The sequence below is a fragment of the Cibotium barometz genome, chromosome 36 (assembly GCF_041138505.1).
Source record: "Cibotium barometz isolate CiBa-2024 chromosome 36, ASM4113850v1, whole genome shotgun sequence".
NCBI classification, from domain to species: domain Eukaryota; kingdom Viridiplantae; phylum Streptophyta; class Polypodiopsida; order Cyatheales; family Cibotiaceae; genus Cibotium; species Cibotium barometz.
This window is the reverse complement of record NC_141081.1, coordinates 11,287,932-11,305,050: the sequence shown is the minus strand read 5'-3', so window position 1 is coordinate 11,305,050 and position 17,119 is coordinate 11,287,932.

Sequence of the window (17,119 nt, the reverse complement as noted above, 5' to 3'; positions counted from 1 at the left end):
TGATAAAAGAGGAATTCCCATGACATTTGGAATTCAATCATTTAAATGCAAAAAGAGAAACTCCCATGATATTTGAGATGCAATAAATTAAATGAAAAAAGAGGAATTTTTAGCATAATTCAAATTATGAGTATTTATCAAAAGTGGAATTTTGAGCATTATTGGGAAATATGGGTAGAATTGATTTTTGTAAATCCCATGAATCTTTTACTCAAAAGAACAATATTGAATATATTTCACTTGAGAAATTTGAGAAAGAATATAAAAATATCCGTCGAGTAAAAGTACCTTTAACTATGCCAAGCAATTGGCAAAAATTTAGAAAAGTCCCATCGGTATCAAAAATAGAAAATGTTACTAAATGTGAATAAGATGTGAATGCGATGTATTAAGATGTGAGTGGATGTGATAAGATGTGGTGTGATGTAAATGAATGTGGATGGGATGTGAGGTGAGGTGATGTAAATGGATGTGGATGTGAATGAAGAGATGATAATGAGATGTGAGGATATGTGAAAGGATGTGATGTGATGTAAATGGATGCGGATATGGATGTGATAAGATGTGGTGTGATGTAAATAAATGTGGATGTGAATGTGATAAGATGTGGTGTGATGTAAATGAATGTGGATGTGGATGTGATAAGATGTGATGTGATATAAATGAATGTGGATGTGGATGTGATAAGATGTGATGTGATGTAAATGAATGTAGATATGGATGTGGATAAGATGTGATGTGATATAAATGGATGTAGATATGGATATGGATAAGACGTGATGTGATGTGGATGTGAATGTGATGAGATGTGGATGAAATGTGATGTGATGTAAATATACGTGGATGTGAATGTGAATAGATGTGAATGAGATGTGATGATATGTATGGGTGGATGTGAATGGATGTGATGTAAATAGATGTGAATGGATGAGATGTGATGTGAATGGATGTGATGTATGATGTGATGTGTGATGTGATGTGAAATTGATATGATGTGATGTGATGTGATGTGAATCGGGATAGATGTGAATGAATGAGATGTGATGTGAATCGGGATAGATGTGAATGAATGAGATGTGATGTGTTGTGAATCGGGATAGATGTGAATGAATGAGATGTGATGTGATGTGAATCGGGATAGATGTGAATAAATGAGATGAGATGTAGGTGTGAATGGATGAGATGTGATGTGAATGGATGTGATGTGGATATGGGTAGATGAGAATGGATGAGATGTGATGAGGATAGATGTGGATAGACATGATGGGATGTAATATAATGTGATTGGATGAGAATGGATGAAGGACGATGGGAATACATATGATTGGATGTGGATTAAGCAATGTGAATTGATGTAGAAGAATGTGGAATAACAAGAAATGATGTGGAACAATGTGGAAAGATGAGAGTTCATTAGAAACTGTATTTGTGACCTGTTTTTAAATGACTATTTTATGTCAAGAATACTGGGGAAGAATTTTGACCATCTTGTGAATGAGATTGTGGAGACCTAAGTGATAAAGGTTTATTAGAAACTATATTTATGACCTGTTTTTAAATGACTATTTTATGTCAAGAATGCTGGGGAAGAATTTTGACCATGTTGTGAATGAGGTCGTGGTGGAGACCTAAGTGAATGAGGTCATGGAGACCTAAGTGATAAAGTTGCAACAGCTAACCGAGAGTTAACGGAGGACATCCCGCGTAGCAAGGTCGGCCGAGGTCTTGACCAGCCTCAGTTCGATTTAATGGTGAGCCTCGAGTCGTACGGTGGATGAGGTACTAAGGAAGCGGCCTATCAATGAAGCGCTAGGTGACCTGCGAGACGAAGGATCCTAGAGGGTGTTGACCATACGGTGCTCACGCTCTAGGTCGCCAAAGATACCCACATGTGCATCGAGGAAGAAAATAGAATAAGGTTTTAGAGTTGTTTTCTGAACTCGGGTATGGTTCTGGTTGATTGACCTTGCTCGTCCTCAGCGGTTGAGTCCATGGCTCTTTTATATGGATCTGTTGGTTGATCTTACTGATCTTCAACGAAGAATCCATCTAGATTTTTATAAGTGAATATATTTCCGGGTACTATGAGCTAGGAACTATTGAAAAGGCCCCTAAGTGAACAGGTGGTGAGTGTTCTAGTTGCCAATGATGCCATAGGTATACCAATGAAAGAATGATTGGAAATTAGAATTCAACTGAATATTTTGGGAGATTATGATCAGTGATACTATGGTTTCATTAAGAGATTGTTTTAAAGACAGTGGAATGTGTGAAAAAGGCAATTTCATATTGGGTGTGTGAGTGGTGTGACTATCTTGAACTTTGCTTGAAGAGCCTGCTAGGGGGCTTGGGAACTCTTTTCCCTGGTACCCAGGGCAAAACATAACCAAATTCCTAAATGGATCCTATCACTACATTGGTTGGATAACCCATGGGATTAGGCTAGACTGATGGATCCCTAAAATGAGACTTAATTCTGTTATGTTACGATCGATGAAGTAAATCTTGAATAGTCCTTGTTCTATGGAAAAGAATCAATGGCTGTGCCTCTTGACGAGGAAAAATGTGTTGGTCTCTATGATCCAAGTGCAAGTCTCTTCCTTGATCTGACCATGTGACTTACTGGTTCAGTCGAATCAGTTTGGTTAGTTAAGGCTCTTGACTTTGTTAGAATCAGTTTGTTTAGTTAAGGCTCTTGACTTCGTTAGAATAAAAAACATAACCAAATTCCTAAATGGATCCTATCACTACAGTGGTTGGGCGGTTGGCTAACCCATGGGATTAGGCTGGACTGATGGATCCCTAAAATGAGACTTAATTCTGTTATGTTACGATCGATGAAGTAAATCCCGGATAGTCCTTGTTCTATGGAAAAGAATCAACGGCTATGCCTCTTGACGAGGAAAAACGTGTTGGTCTCTATGATCCAAGTGCAAGTCTCTTCCTTGATCTGACCATGTGACTTACTGGTTAAGTCGAATCAGTTTGGTTAGTTAAGGCTCTTGACTTCGTTAGAATAAAAATATCCTGGAGAAATCGCCCGTGCTTTCTGGGCGAGGGAAGTATTTTTGGGTTCTCGGTTTTGGAATAAACCAAGGGATTAGTCTCTTGTCCAAATATCCGTGGGTGAGGCCCCGAGTGAGAGGCTCTGCCCTGTGCAAGAAGTGCTACTTCCGTTGCTAGCACCCCCGAATTCCGTTGCACGGAGGGGGCAGGGATCTTTCAGCTGGTGTATCAAAGCAAATTGCCTAAAGTGGATCAACCGAGAAATGTCAAAAATTTATGAAGTACCAGTAAAAAGATTGTAATTGTGTGATGAAATTCATACAAAATTATATTCAAAATAAAGATTCATAAATTGGTAATTGGGTCTTCAGATAGAAGTACCTACAGAAGTACCACAATTGTATGGAATCCTTGACTTGCTTGAGGCCTAGATATGATGGTATTTACCTTATAATTCCAAGGATCGTGACTACTCATATATACCGTGGGTGTAACTGCAGCTCTTTACTGACAATATATACGAGTAAATCTAAGACCTTGAAATTATAAGCAAAAATGCTATCCAGATGATGAATTCGAATGCTGGTTGATATGATTTTAGAATTTTGGTTGAGAATTGATGAGTTGATTTGGATTCTGATTGAAAGATGATGATTTCTGAATTTTAGTTGAAAGGAGATAAGTTGAACAAAGCCACAATGAGGATGAATGGGACAAATCCCAGTGATGATATTGGTAATTGGAATGACAATTATGACTTCAGCAAATCACTATGAGATTAGTGGATTGTGCTGGCAGATTACTGCTGTTAACCCCAGTGGATCTAATTAAGGGACGACAAATTGAAAACTTGCATAACTTAAATTCCCGTGGAGGAATGATCAGATGGAATTTTTGGTTTGATGGACCATTATTGTGTTAAGGATATGAATGATGTGTTCTGAATGAATTGTTATTTGATAATGAGTTCTATATGTTCTTCTTATAGAAGGGATCTTTATCCCAGGATTCTGTTGGGTTGACCAGACTATAAGGAATCCCAGAATCATTTGGATCTTAAGGGAAAGAGTTGTCCTCCAGCTGTGAGATGAGGACATCTCGCGTTTTTAAAGTGGGGTAGGATGTAAGATTCCTCCCCCCAGCTTTTGAGGTGTAAAGGTGTAAGAACCTCCCCTTCTGTTCTTGTAATTATTCCCCTCTCTAAAATAGAAGAAACATCTTATTTTACCCCGTTTTGGACTAGAGAGAGAAAATGTCTACAAAGAGGTAATCCAAAATTGAGATATCTTTGGATATAAAAATCCTTCTAGTGTCCAAAATGGTTTCCCTTGAAAAAGAAGTTCAAAATGAACTCTCCAATGTGCATTAGGAATCAAGTAAAAATGATATAAGGGACCTTAGCCTAAGGGTCTAGATTTTCAAAAATTTCTGGATTATGGTGTCCAATTAAGGTTCCTATGGACCAATAGGATTAATCCAAGTGTTGGGATGAGATAAATCCAAAGAATAAAAGAAAATACCCAAAAATGAGTAAATGCTTACATACGATGAAGAGTTGACTGAGTACAAGGTTTAGTGAAAAATTAAGAGATATTACTAAAAAAATGAGATATTTTGGAGAAATGATGAATTTTTGACACCTTGGTAAGGAGGGGGACTTTGAGGTAGGCGTCTATTTCACACATGTGGATGAGTTTTTAATTCAAAAAAATTGTGATATTTTTATCTCTCTTCTCTCCTAGATGAAACCAAATCAAAAAGGGAGCCAAATTGATCCAAATCTTGTCCAAATTCAATCAATTTGAGCTAGAAAATTCTAGAACTTAGTTGGACTTAGTTAGTGGCCTCCCTCACCTATAAATAGACCCTCATTATTTTGTATTCTCATCTTTGAGCTATACCATGCTAGTATTACATTAAAATAATGATATTTTCTATTATCCCTTAAAAATCCTCTACTTTTGGAGAACTTGGAGCTTCTCTCTCTCTTCAACAATCCTTGGAGCTTTCTTCTCAACATACTTAACCAATTGATTGGTTGGGGGCTTCCTTCTAAGATAAAGAAGCAAGACAAATCTAGAGGTAAGAAGTAATTTCATGGTTTTCATTAATATTCTTAATGATTTCACTTCTCAACCCCTCTCAAGCTTGAGAAGTTTCAAATTAATTAATTGCAATGCAAATCAAGCTTTCTATAAGAATTCTAATGATTAATCACAAAAAAGTGAATCTTTATGCTTCATTAGGATGATTTTTCTGTATATCTCTCTCTCTCCCAAAAGAATAGTCATTCCTATGACTAATTCTTAAGCAAATGAATGCTTCTCATTGATAAATTCTTAATTCAAAATCAATCTCTAAGCTTGTTAAGCTAGAGGTTAAGCAAAAGGCTTTTTATGGTAATAAAATTATGGTAAACTTATGATTTAATTCCATAAATTGGATTTAAGTCTAAGGATAGTTATTCTATCATAATTATATTACAAAGTCTTATTCTTTCTAGAAATATTAAAAATTATTAGTAATAGCAGCAAAGCTATGGTAAAATTTTTAAAAATTAATACATAGCTCATTTTTATGCATAATGTAAAAAGAGCACTTCCTACCATATTTTAGGATTGGTCATCCTATGCTAAAAGAATGATTTTCATCACATTCATGGAAAACTATTTTTTAGTGTTTATGCATAAATATTTAATTTAAAAAAAGAGAAATTTTTGGTAATTTTATTTTATGCAAAAAGAGGAATTTCCATGATAATGGAGATCAATGTAATTAAATGGAAAAAGAGAAATTTTGGTATATTAAAATAATGAATATTTTTATTTAAATAGAAATTTTAGATAAATTTATTTTATGTATGAGAAAATTTAAATGATAAAAGAGGACTTTTCATGACATTTTGAATTCAATCGTTTAAATGGTAAAAGTGGAATTCTTGACATATTTGAAATAATGGATATTTTTATTAAAGAAAAGAGAAATTTTAGATAAATTTATTTTATGATAAAAGAGGAATTCCCATGACATCTGGAATTCAATCATTTAAATGAAAAAAGAGGAATTTCCGTGATATTTGAGATCCAATAAATTAAATGGAAAAAGAGAAATTTTTAGCATAATTCAAATTATGAGGATTTATCAAAAGTGGAATTTTGAGCATTATTGGAAAATATGGGTAGAATTGATTTTTTTAAATCCCATGAATCTTTTACTCAAAAGAACAATATTGAATATATTACACTTGAGAAATTTGAGAAAGAATATGAAAATATCCGTTGAGTAAAAGTACCTTTAACTAGGCCAAGCAATTGGCAGACATTTAAAAAAGTCCCATCGGTATCAAAAATAAAAAATGTTACTAAATGTGAATAAGATGTGAATGCAATGTATTAAGATATGAGTGGATGTGATAAGATGTGGTGTGATGTAAATCAATGTGGATGGGATGTGAGGTGATGTAAATGGATGTGGCTGTGAATGAAGAGATGAGAATGAGATGTGAGGATATGTGAAAGGATGTGGATATGAATGTGATAAGATGTGGTGTGATGTAAATAAATGTGGATGTGGATGTGATAAGAAGTGGTGTGATGTAAATGAATGTGGATGTGGATGTGATGTAAATGGATGTGGATGTGGATGTGATGTGATGTAAATGGATGCAGATATGGATGTGGATGAGATATGATGTGATGTAAAGGGATGTGGATGTGAATGTGATGAGATGTGGATGAAATGTGATGTGATGTGAATATACGTGGATGTGAATGTGAATAGATGTGAATGATATGTGATGATATGTATGGGTGTGATGTGATGTAAATGGATGAGAATAAGATGTGAAGTGGATGGATTTGGATAGACGTGCATGTGAATGAGTGGATGGATGTGGATGAATGAGATGGAATGTGTATGGATGTGATGAGATATGGATGGATGTGGATGTGATGTAATGTGGATAGAATGAATGAGATATGATGTGGATAGATGTGGATGTAATGTAATGTGGATGGAATGAATGAGATATGATGTGGATAGATGTGGATGTAATGTAATGTGGATGGATTGGATGAGATATGATGTGGATAGATGTGGATGTAATGTAATGTGGATGGAATGAATGAGATATGATGTGGATAGATGTGGACGTAATGTAATGTGGATGGATTGGATGAGATGTGATTGTGATGTAAATAGATGTGAATGAATGAGATGTGATGTGAATGGATGTGATGTGATGTGAAATGGATGTGATGTGATGTGATGTGAATCGAGATAGATGTGAATGAATGAGATGTGATGTGAATCGGGATAGATGTGAATGAATGAGATGTGAATCGGGATAGATGTGAATGGATGAGATGTGATATGAATGGATTTGATGTAAATAGATGTGAATGGATGAGATGTAATGTGAATGGATGTGATGTAAATAGATGTGAATGGATGAGATGTGATGTGAATGGATGTGATGTGATGTGAATGGATGTGATGTGATGTGAAATGGATGTGATGTGAATCGGGATAGATGTGAATGAATGAGATGTGATGTGATGTGAATCGGAATAGATGTGAATGAATAAGATGTGATGTGATGTGAATCGAGATAGATGTGAATGGATGAGATGTGATGTGAATGGATGTGATGTGAATCGGAGTAGATGTGAATGGATGAGATGTGATGTGAATGGATGTGATGTGGATATGGGTAGATGAGAAGTGATGTGAATGGATGTGATGTGGATATGGGTAGATGAGAATGGATGAGATGTGATGAGGATAGATGTGGATAGACGTGATGGGATGTAATATAATGTGATTGGATGAGAATGGATAGACGTGATGGGATGTAATATAATGTGATTGGATGAGAATGGATGAAGGACGATGGAAATACATATGATTGGATGAGAGGAATGTGGAATAACGAGAAATGATGTGGAACAATGTGGAAAGATGAGAGTTCATTAGAAACTGTATTTATGACCTGTTTTTAAATGACTATTTTATGTCAAGATTGATGGGGAAGATGTTTGACCATCTTGTGAATTAGGTCGTGGAGACCTAAGTGATAAAGTTGCAACAGCTCACCGAGAGTCAACGAAGGACGTCTCGCATAGCAAGGTCGCGACCGAGGTCTTGACCATTTAAATGGTGAGCTTCCGCCGGTAGTACGATGGATGAGGGACCGAGGAAGCGGCCTATGAGTGAAGCGCTAGGTGACCTGCGAAGGATTCTAGAGGGTGCTGACCATACGGTGCTTGGGCTCTGGGTCACCGAAGATACCCACGCATGCGTCGAGGAAAAAAATGAAACAAGGTGTTAGAGTTGTTTTCTAAACTCGGGCATGGATCTGGTTAATTAACCTTGCTGGTCCTCAATGGATGAGTCCATGGCTCTTTTATATGGATCTGTTGGTTGATCTTGCTGATCTTCAACAGAGAGTCCATCTCGATTTTTATAAGTGAATATATTTCCGGGTACTATGAGCTAGAAACTATTGAAAAGGCCCCTGAGTGAACAGGTGGTGAGCGTTGTAGTTGCCAATGATGCCATAGGTACACCGATGAAAGAATGATTGGAAATTAGAATTCAACCGGATATTTAAGGAGATTATGATCAGTGATACTATGGTTTTATTAAAATATTGTTTTAAAGATAGCTGAATCTGTGAAAAAAGCAATTTTATATTGGGTGTGTAAGTGGTGTGACTATCTTGAACTTTGCTTGAAGCGCCGGCTAGGGGGTCTGGGAACTCTTTTCCTTGGTACCTGGGGCAAAATATAACCAAATTCCTAAATGGGTCCTATCACTACAGTGGCTGGCTAACCCATGGGATTGGACGGGGTTAGGCTTAACTGATGGATAAAATGAGACTCAATTCTGTTATGTTACGATAGATGAAGTAAATCCTGGATAGTCCTTTTTCTATGGAAAAGAATCAAGAAAAGAATCAACGGTTGTGCCTCTTGAGACGAGGAAAAATGCGTTGGTCTCTATGATCCAAGTGCAAGTCTCTTCCTTGATCTGACGATGTGACTTATTGGTTCGGTCAGATCAATTTGGTTGGTTAAGGCTCTTGACTACATTAGAATAAAAATATCCTGGAGTAATTGCTTGGCTTTCTGGGCGAGGGAAGTTTTTCCGGGCTCCGTTTTGGAATAAACCAAGGGATTAGTCTCTTGTTTGGATATCCGTGGGCGAGGCCCCGAGTGAGAGGCTCTTCCCTCTTGCGCAAGAAGTGCTACTTCAACTGCTAGCACCCCCAAATTCATTGCGCGGAGGGGGCAGGGATCTTTCAGCGGGTTCTTCTGCATGTTTCTTCCTTTGGTTAATAATCTGATCTTTGAATGCGGGTACCAGTTCCAACAGCTGCCCAAGTGGTATAGTGATGGGATACTGCCAGAAAGATGGAATTTTTGGAGTCGAAGTTTGACTCGGTACCTTGAGAGTCTCATTGCTCAATCCCCTTTGTTGGCTAATGTTTTCTGGCATGTCCATTCCCGTTGTGGTACTTTGGAAACTAGTATTACTTTCTTTGATTTCTCGGACAGGAACCGCACTTTGCCCCACTTCAGAATAGACTGGCCTGGTTGGTAACCCAAGTGGACAATTCATGCCGTACGCCTCTTGCTGTGAGATATCAATTCATTCAGATCATATCATTCATATCTTTAACACAATAATGGTCCATTAGACCGAGATTTCCATCTCAACAGTCCTCCATGGGAATTTCAATTATACAGATTTTTAATTTGTCATCCCTTAACTTGATCCACTGGGTCAAGTGTTAACAGTAGCAATCTGTTAGCACAATCCACCAATCTCATAGTGATTTTCTGAAGTCATTATCGTCATTCCAATTACGAACATCATCACAGGGTCTCGTCCCATTCATCCTCATTGTGGTTTTGCTCAGCTTATCGCTTTTCAACCAAAACTCAAGAATCATCATTTTTCAATCAGAATCCAAATCAACTTATCAGTTCTCAACCAGAATTTTAAAATCATATCAACCACATTCAAATTCATCATCTGGATAGCATTTTTGCTTATAATTTCAAGGTCTTAGATTTACTCGTATATACTGCCAGTAAAGAGTTGCAGTTATACCCTCGGTATATATGGGTAGTCACGGTCCTTGGAATTATAAGGTAAATACCATCATGTCTAGGCCTCAAGCAAGTCAGGGATTCCATGCAATTGCGGTACTTCCATCTGAAGACCCAATTACTAATTTATGAATTTTAGTCTGAATATCAATTTGTATGAATTTCATCACATTTCTAACTTTTTACTACTTCATAAATTTTTAACATTTTTGGCTTCTCGGTTGATCCACTTTAGCCAATTCGCTCTGATACCAAAGCTGAAAGATCCCTGTCCCCTCCGTGCAACGAATTCTGGGGTGCTAGCAGTGGAAGTAGTACTTCTTGCGCGAGGCAGGGGGCCTCGCCCACGTATATCTGGACAAAAGACTAATCCCTCGGTTCTTCCAAAACCGAACCTAGAAAAACTTCCCTCGCTCGAAAAGCACGGGCGATTCCTCCAGTATATTTTTACTCTAACATAGTCAAGAGCTTTAACTAATTGAACTGATCTGACTGAACCCGTAAGTCCCATAGTCAGATCAAGGAAAAGACTTGCACTTGGATCATAGAGACCAACGCTGTTTTTCTCATTGAGAGGCACAATCATTGATTCTTTTCTATAGAACAATTTTTATCCAGGATCTACTTCATCTATCGTACCATAACAGAATTGAGTCTCTTTTCAGGGATCCATCAGTCCAGCCAGTCCCGTGGATTAGCCAACCACCCCCAACCACTGTAGTGATGGGATCCATTTAAGAATTTGGTTAGGTTTTGTCCTGGTTACGAGGGAAAAGAGTTCCCAAGCTCCCTAGTCGGATATTCATGCAAACTTAAAACTAGTCACACCACTTACAAACCCAATATGAAATTGCCTTTTTCACAAATTCAATTGTCTTTAAAACAATCTTTTAATGAAACTATAGTATCACTAATCATAATCCTCCAAAATATCTGATTGAATCCTAATTTCCATATTTTCCTTCATCGGTGTACCTATGGCATCATTGGCAACCAGAACGCTCACCACCTATCCACTCAGGGGCCTTTTCGATAGTTCCTAGCTCATAGTACCCGGCAATATATTCACTTATAAAAATCAAAATGGAATCTCCGTTGAAGGGCAAGATCAACCAACAAATCTATATAAAAGAGCCATGGACTCATCCGTTGTTGAGGACCAGCAAGGTCAATCAACCATATCCATGCCTGAATTTAGAAAACAATCTTACTCCTTGATCCAAATATCTTCCTCGACGCACGTGTGGGTATCTTCGGTGATCCATAGCCCGAGCACCGTATGGTTAGCACCCTCTAGGATCCTTCGCAGGTCACCTAGCGCTTCACTCATAGGCCGCTTCTTTAGTCCCTCATCCACTTTACCGGAAGCTCACCATTTAAATCGGACCGAGGCTAGTCAAGACCTCGGCCGGACCTTGCTACGCGAGACGTCCTCCATTGACTCTCCGTCAGCTGTTGCAACTTTATCAGTTAGGTCTCCACGACCTCATTCACAAGACGGTCAAAATGCTTCCCCAGCATTCTTGATAGAAAACAGTCATTTAAAAATAAGTCATAAATATAGTTTTTATAACGAACTCTCGTCTTTCCGCATTGTTTCACATCAATCCACACCCATTTCATATGTGTTTCCATTCTCATCCAATCACATCATTTTCATCTCATCACATCTTTCCTCATTTATCCTCATCAGATCTCATCCACTCGCATCTACCCATATCCACATCTCATCACATCATATTCATTCACATCTCATCCATTCATATCTACCCTGATCCCCATCACATCACATCCGTTTCACCTCACATCTCATTCATTCACATCTATCCTGATTCACATCCCATCACATCTCATCCATTCACATCCCATATCGTTCATTCACTTCTCGATTCACATGACATGACATCACATCTCATTCACTCACATCTATTCATTTCACATCACACCACCTCCATCCATTCACATCCATCACATCACATTCATTCATATCCATCATATTCATACACATCTCATCTCATTCATCCACATCCATCCAATCGTTCACATGTACGACTACCCACATCTATCCATACATTCATATCTGTCACTTCACATCCACATATATTCATGTCACATCACATCACATTCTTTCGCATACACATCCACATCCATTCTTTCACATACACATCCACATCCATTCTTTCACATACATATCCACATCCATTCTTCACATACACATTTACATCCATTCTTTCACATACATATCCACATCCATTCTTCACATACACATTCACATCCATTCTTCACATACACATTCACATCCATTTTCATCACATACATACACATCCATTCTTCACACACACATTCACATCCATTCTTCACATACACATTCACATCCATTTTTATCACATACACATTCACATTAGGAAATTTTTGAGGTCATTTTGGGGCCCTGTAAGGAAGTTTGACCAGAATATTCCCTCCAAAAAGGGGCACCGGATAAAATTTTTGCAAACGAACTCCAAATTTGTCGGACCTCACATATTTAGATTCTACTCTTCAAAAGCTATCCATTGATATATAACACGATAGGGTTCGGAGAAGGGACAAGATAGATACCTAGAAGATTCCTTTTTGCCTGGGAAAGATTCACGTAACGTTCAACAAGATAGATACCTAGAAGATTCCTTTTTGCTTGGGAAAGATTCACGTAACGTGAACGTTACGTGAATCTTTCCCAGGCAAAAAAAAGGAATCTTCTAGGTATCTATCTTGTCCCTTCTCTGAACCCTATCGTGTTATATATCAATGGATAGCTTTTGAAGAGTAGAATCTAAATATGTGTGGTCTGACAAATTTGGAGTTCGTTTGCAAAAATTTTATCCGGTGCCCCTTTTTGGAGGGAATATTCCGGTCAAACTTCCTTACAGGGCCCCAAAATGACCTCAAAAATTTCCTAATGCATCCATTCTTCACATACACATTCACATCCATTCTTTCACATACATCCACATCCATTCTTTCACATACATATCCACATCCATTCTTCACATACACATTCACATCCATTTCATCACATACACATCCACATCCATTCTTTCCTCGAAACTGACGAAAGAGTTTGGTTTTGGTCATAGTCTAGTTCAAGGTTCGAGTTGGATAAGATTTTTCCTGATCTATCTTTCTTGAAAAGGTTTGATAATTCAGTTCCTATTCTACTGAATTTCTTTCTTTGAATATTCACTTAACTAATTTCTAAATTAGTTACGAATTTCAATGAGGAATAAATTAATCATTTATCTAAATATTTCGATCTCGATAGATTTCCTGAATTTTCTTTTTACAATTTGTGTGAATATAAAACGATAGGAATTTCTCTCTTAGAGTATTTAATTATTCATTTATCAAATACTCATAGAATTTAAACATATAATTTAAGAGAATTCTAATTTTGATATAAAAATTCTTTATGCATCTATTTATGCATAAAATTCAACTTCAATGGGAATAACACTTTTATAAAAAAATCCTTTTATGCATTTATTTATGCATAAAATCAAATTTAATAGGAAAATCACTTTTAAAATAAAAAAGAATTTTTGTATACATCTAGTTATGCATAAAAATCAATTTTTATAGGAATAACACTTTTATAATTAAAAAAAATCCTTTATGCATCTTTCGATGCTTAAAAATAAATTTAATAAGAATAACACTTTTATTTAAAAAATCCATTATGCATCTTTCTATGCATAGAAATCAAATTTAATAAGAATAACACTTTTATAAAAAATTCCATTATGCATCTTTCTATGCATAGAAATCAAATTTAATAAGAATAACACTTTTATAAAATAAATTCCATTATGCATCTTTCTATGCATAGAAATCAAATTTAATAAGAATAACACTTTTATAAAAAAATCCATTATGCATCTTTCTATGCATAGAAATGAAATTTAATAAGAATAACACTTTTGTAATAAAACAAATTCCATTATGCATCTTTATATGAATAGAAATCAATTTTAATAAGAATAACACTTTTGTAATAAAAACAAATTCCATTATGCATCTTTCTATGCATAAAAATCAAATTTAATAAGAATAACACTTTTGTAATAAAAAAATTTCCATTATGCATCTTTCTAATGAATAGAAATCAATTTTAATAAGAATAACACTTTTGTAATAAAAAAAATTTCATTATGCATCTTTCTATGCATAGAAATCAATTTTAATAAGAATAACACTTTTGTAATAAAAAAAATTCCATTATGCATCTTTCTATGCATAGAAATCAATTTTAATAAGAATCACACTTTTGTAATTAAAAAATTTCCATTATGCATCTTTCTATGCACAGAAATCAAATTTAATAAGAATAACACTTTTGTAATAAAGCAAATTCCATTATGCATCTTTCTATGCATAGAAATCAAATTTAATAAGAATAACATTTTTATAAAAAAAATTCCATTATGCATCTTTTTATGCATAGAAATCAAATTTAAAAAAGAATAACACTTTTAAAATTAAAAAATTCCATTATGCATCTTTCTATGCATAGAAAACAAATTTAATAAGAATAACACTTTTGTAATAAAAAAATTCCATTATGCATCTTTCTATGAATAGAAATCAATTTTAATAATAATAACACTTTTGTAATAAAAAATTCCATTATGCATCTTTTTATGCATAGAAATCAATTTTAATAAGAATAACACTTTTGTAATTAAAAAAATCCATTATGCATCTTTCTATGCATAGAAATCAATTTTAATAAGAACAACACTTTATAAAAAAATTTCATTATTCATCTTTCTATGCATAGAAATCAAATTTAATAAGAATAACACTTTTGTAATAAAACAAATTCCATCATGCATCTTTCTATGCATAGAAATTAAATTTAATAATTAATATCAGTGATATCCATGCATATTCATAGGTAAATATGTACATGGAGTAATTAGAATATTTCTTTTAGATGCAAAAATAGTGGGAATTACTCTTTTGGAATAACATAAATACAAACTTTCTTTTTCACAAAATTCTGGAAAATTTTACCATAACCTCCTTTGTATGGCTGACCATTTCTCATTTTTATCTTTCTTTATTTAACTTAATTAACCTAATTTAGAATTATAGAACTCTAATCTACATAATTTTCTAAACTCAAGAGAGTAAACAATAAGAAGAGTTTGATTAATCACTTAATTAATCTTTATAGGATTAAGAAAGGTTGGAATGTAAAGAAGAGAAGGGGGTGGCTTTTGCATCAAAGGAATAGCATTTGAATTTAATTCAATCATCTGCAATTCATAAAAATCAAGAAAACCATAGATTTTTCATTAAAATTTATAAACAAAGTAAGAAAATTAGCTTTTACGGAGCTTGTAAGCTCTCCTTTGGCTTGAGGGATTGAGGGTTCTACTATTGTTTGAAGCAATAGTGGCCACCAATTCACTTTGGAGAGGATTAGGCCAAAAACAATTGAATTATTAAAAAATTCAATGTAGATGGCTCAGAACAGGAGCAGAGTAATCGTGCATAAACACCATTAAACTTTTACAAAAGAGGAGGCTTCTATTTATAGGAAAAAGTGAGCCTCTAACCAAGAAAATTGATTCTAGAATTTTTCAGATCAGTTTGGTCAATTTTTGACCATTTTTGGATCAGTTCAGCTTACTTTTTGGATCTAGTTTTGAAATAGGAGAGATGAAAATAGGAGAGAGGAGAGATGAAAATATCTCATTTTATTGATTAAAAACTAGGGGTAATGATGAGAAAAAGGTGCCTACTTCATGAGGGGAGATCCCCACACTGAGGTGTCAAATTTTAGTTTTTTAATTCTTTTCTTTGGTCCTTAGTCCACTCTTCATCTTATGTGAGCATTTACTCATTTTTGGGGGTTTTTCTTTTATTCTTCAATTTATCTCCTCCCTACACTTGGATTGATCCTATTGGCCCATAGGAACCTTAATTGGACCATAATCCAAAAATTTCTAAAAATCTGGACCCTTAGGCTAAGGTCCTTTATACCTATTTTCAATTAAATCCAATTGCACATTGGAAAGTTCTTTTTGAATTTTTGTTTTAGGGAAAACCATTTTAGACACTAGGAGGATTTTTATATCCAAAAATATCTCAATTTTGAATTACCTCCCTCTAGACATTTTCTCTCTCCAGGCCAAAACAGGGTAAAACAGGATCTTTCTTTTATTTCAGAGAGGGGAATAATCATAAGATCAGAAGGGGAGGTTCTTACACCTGCACACTTCAAAAGCTAGAGGGAGGAATCTTATAATACACAAGTTCCAAGTGTGCATTTATCAAATAAAAAAATCATGGGATTTTTAAACATTAATATTTTTATTAGAAATAATCCTTTGGTTAGAAATGTGTTTGTGATGCCTGCAAGATCCATGGAAGAAGAGATCATTCTTGGACGATCTTGGATTTGTGCGAGTAATTGTCACATCCAATGGAAAGAATAGGCAACGCAACTCAATGAACGGCAAGGACACCATCACCGTGCCATTATGGAATCCCTTAAATAAAGGAGAACACGTAATGACATGTGACATGGAACCGCTAGTACCAAAGAAAGTAGAGGTCATGACAGAGAAAGTGTCCATGTCACAACCTCATCTCCATACAAGAAAACCACAAACAAAATAGAAAAGTTATCTAGTACATAAATAGTGGGTTCCCAAAGCCCAGATTTGAGCCCAAAGGTACTATGATACAGACAAGAACTCATTGGGGATGCAGCCTATAAGATTCCTCCTCAGCCTCTCAAGATGTCCAGTATCTTCCCCTGTAATCAAATCCATCTTCAAATATATAAAAGATCTTGTTTCTACCTATTTTGGCTTAGAGAGAAAATGTTCTAGAGAGAAGTTATTCAGATTTTAGATATTTTTGAATGGAAAAAAATTTCTTTTTATTAAAATAAATTCCCCCGAAATAGAAGTTCAAAAAGATTTTCAAAAGGTGCATTAGAAATCAAT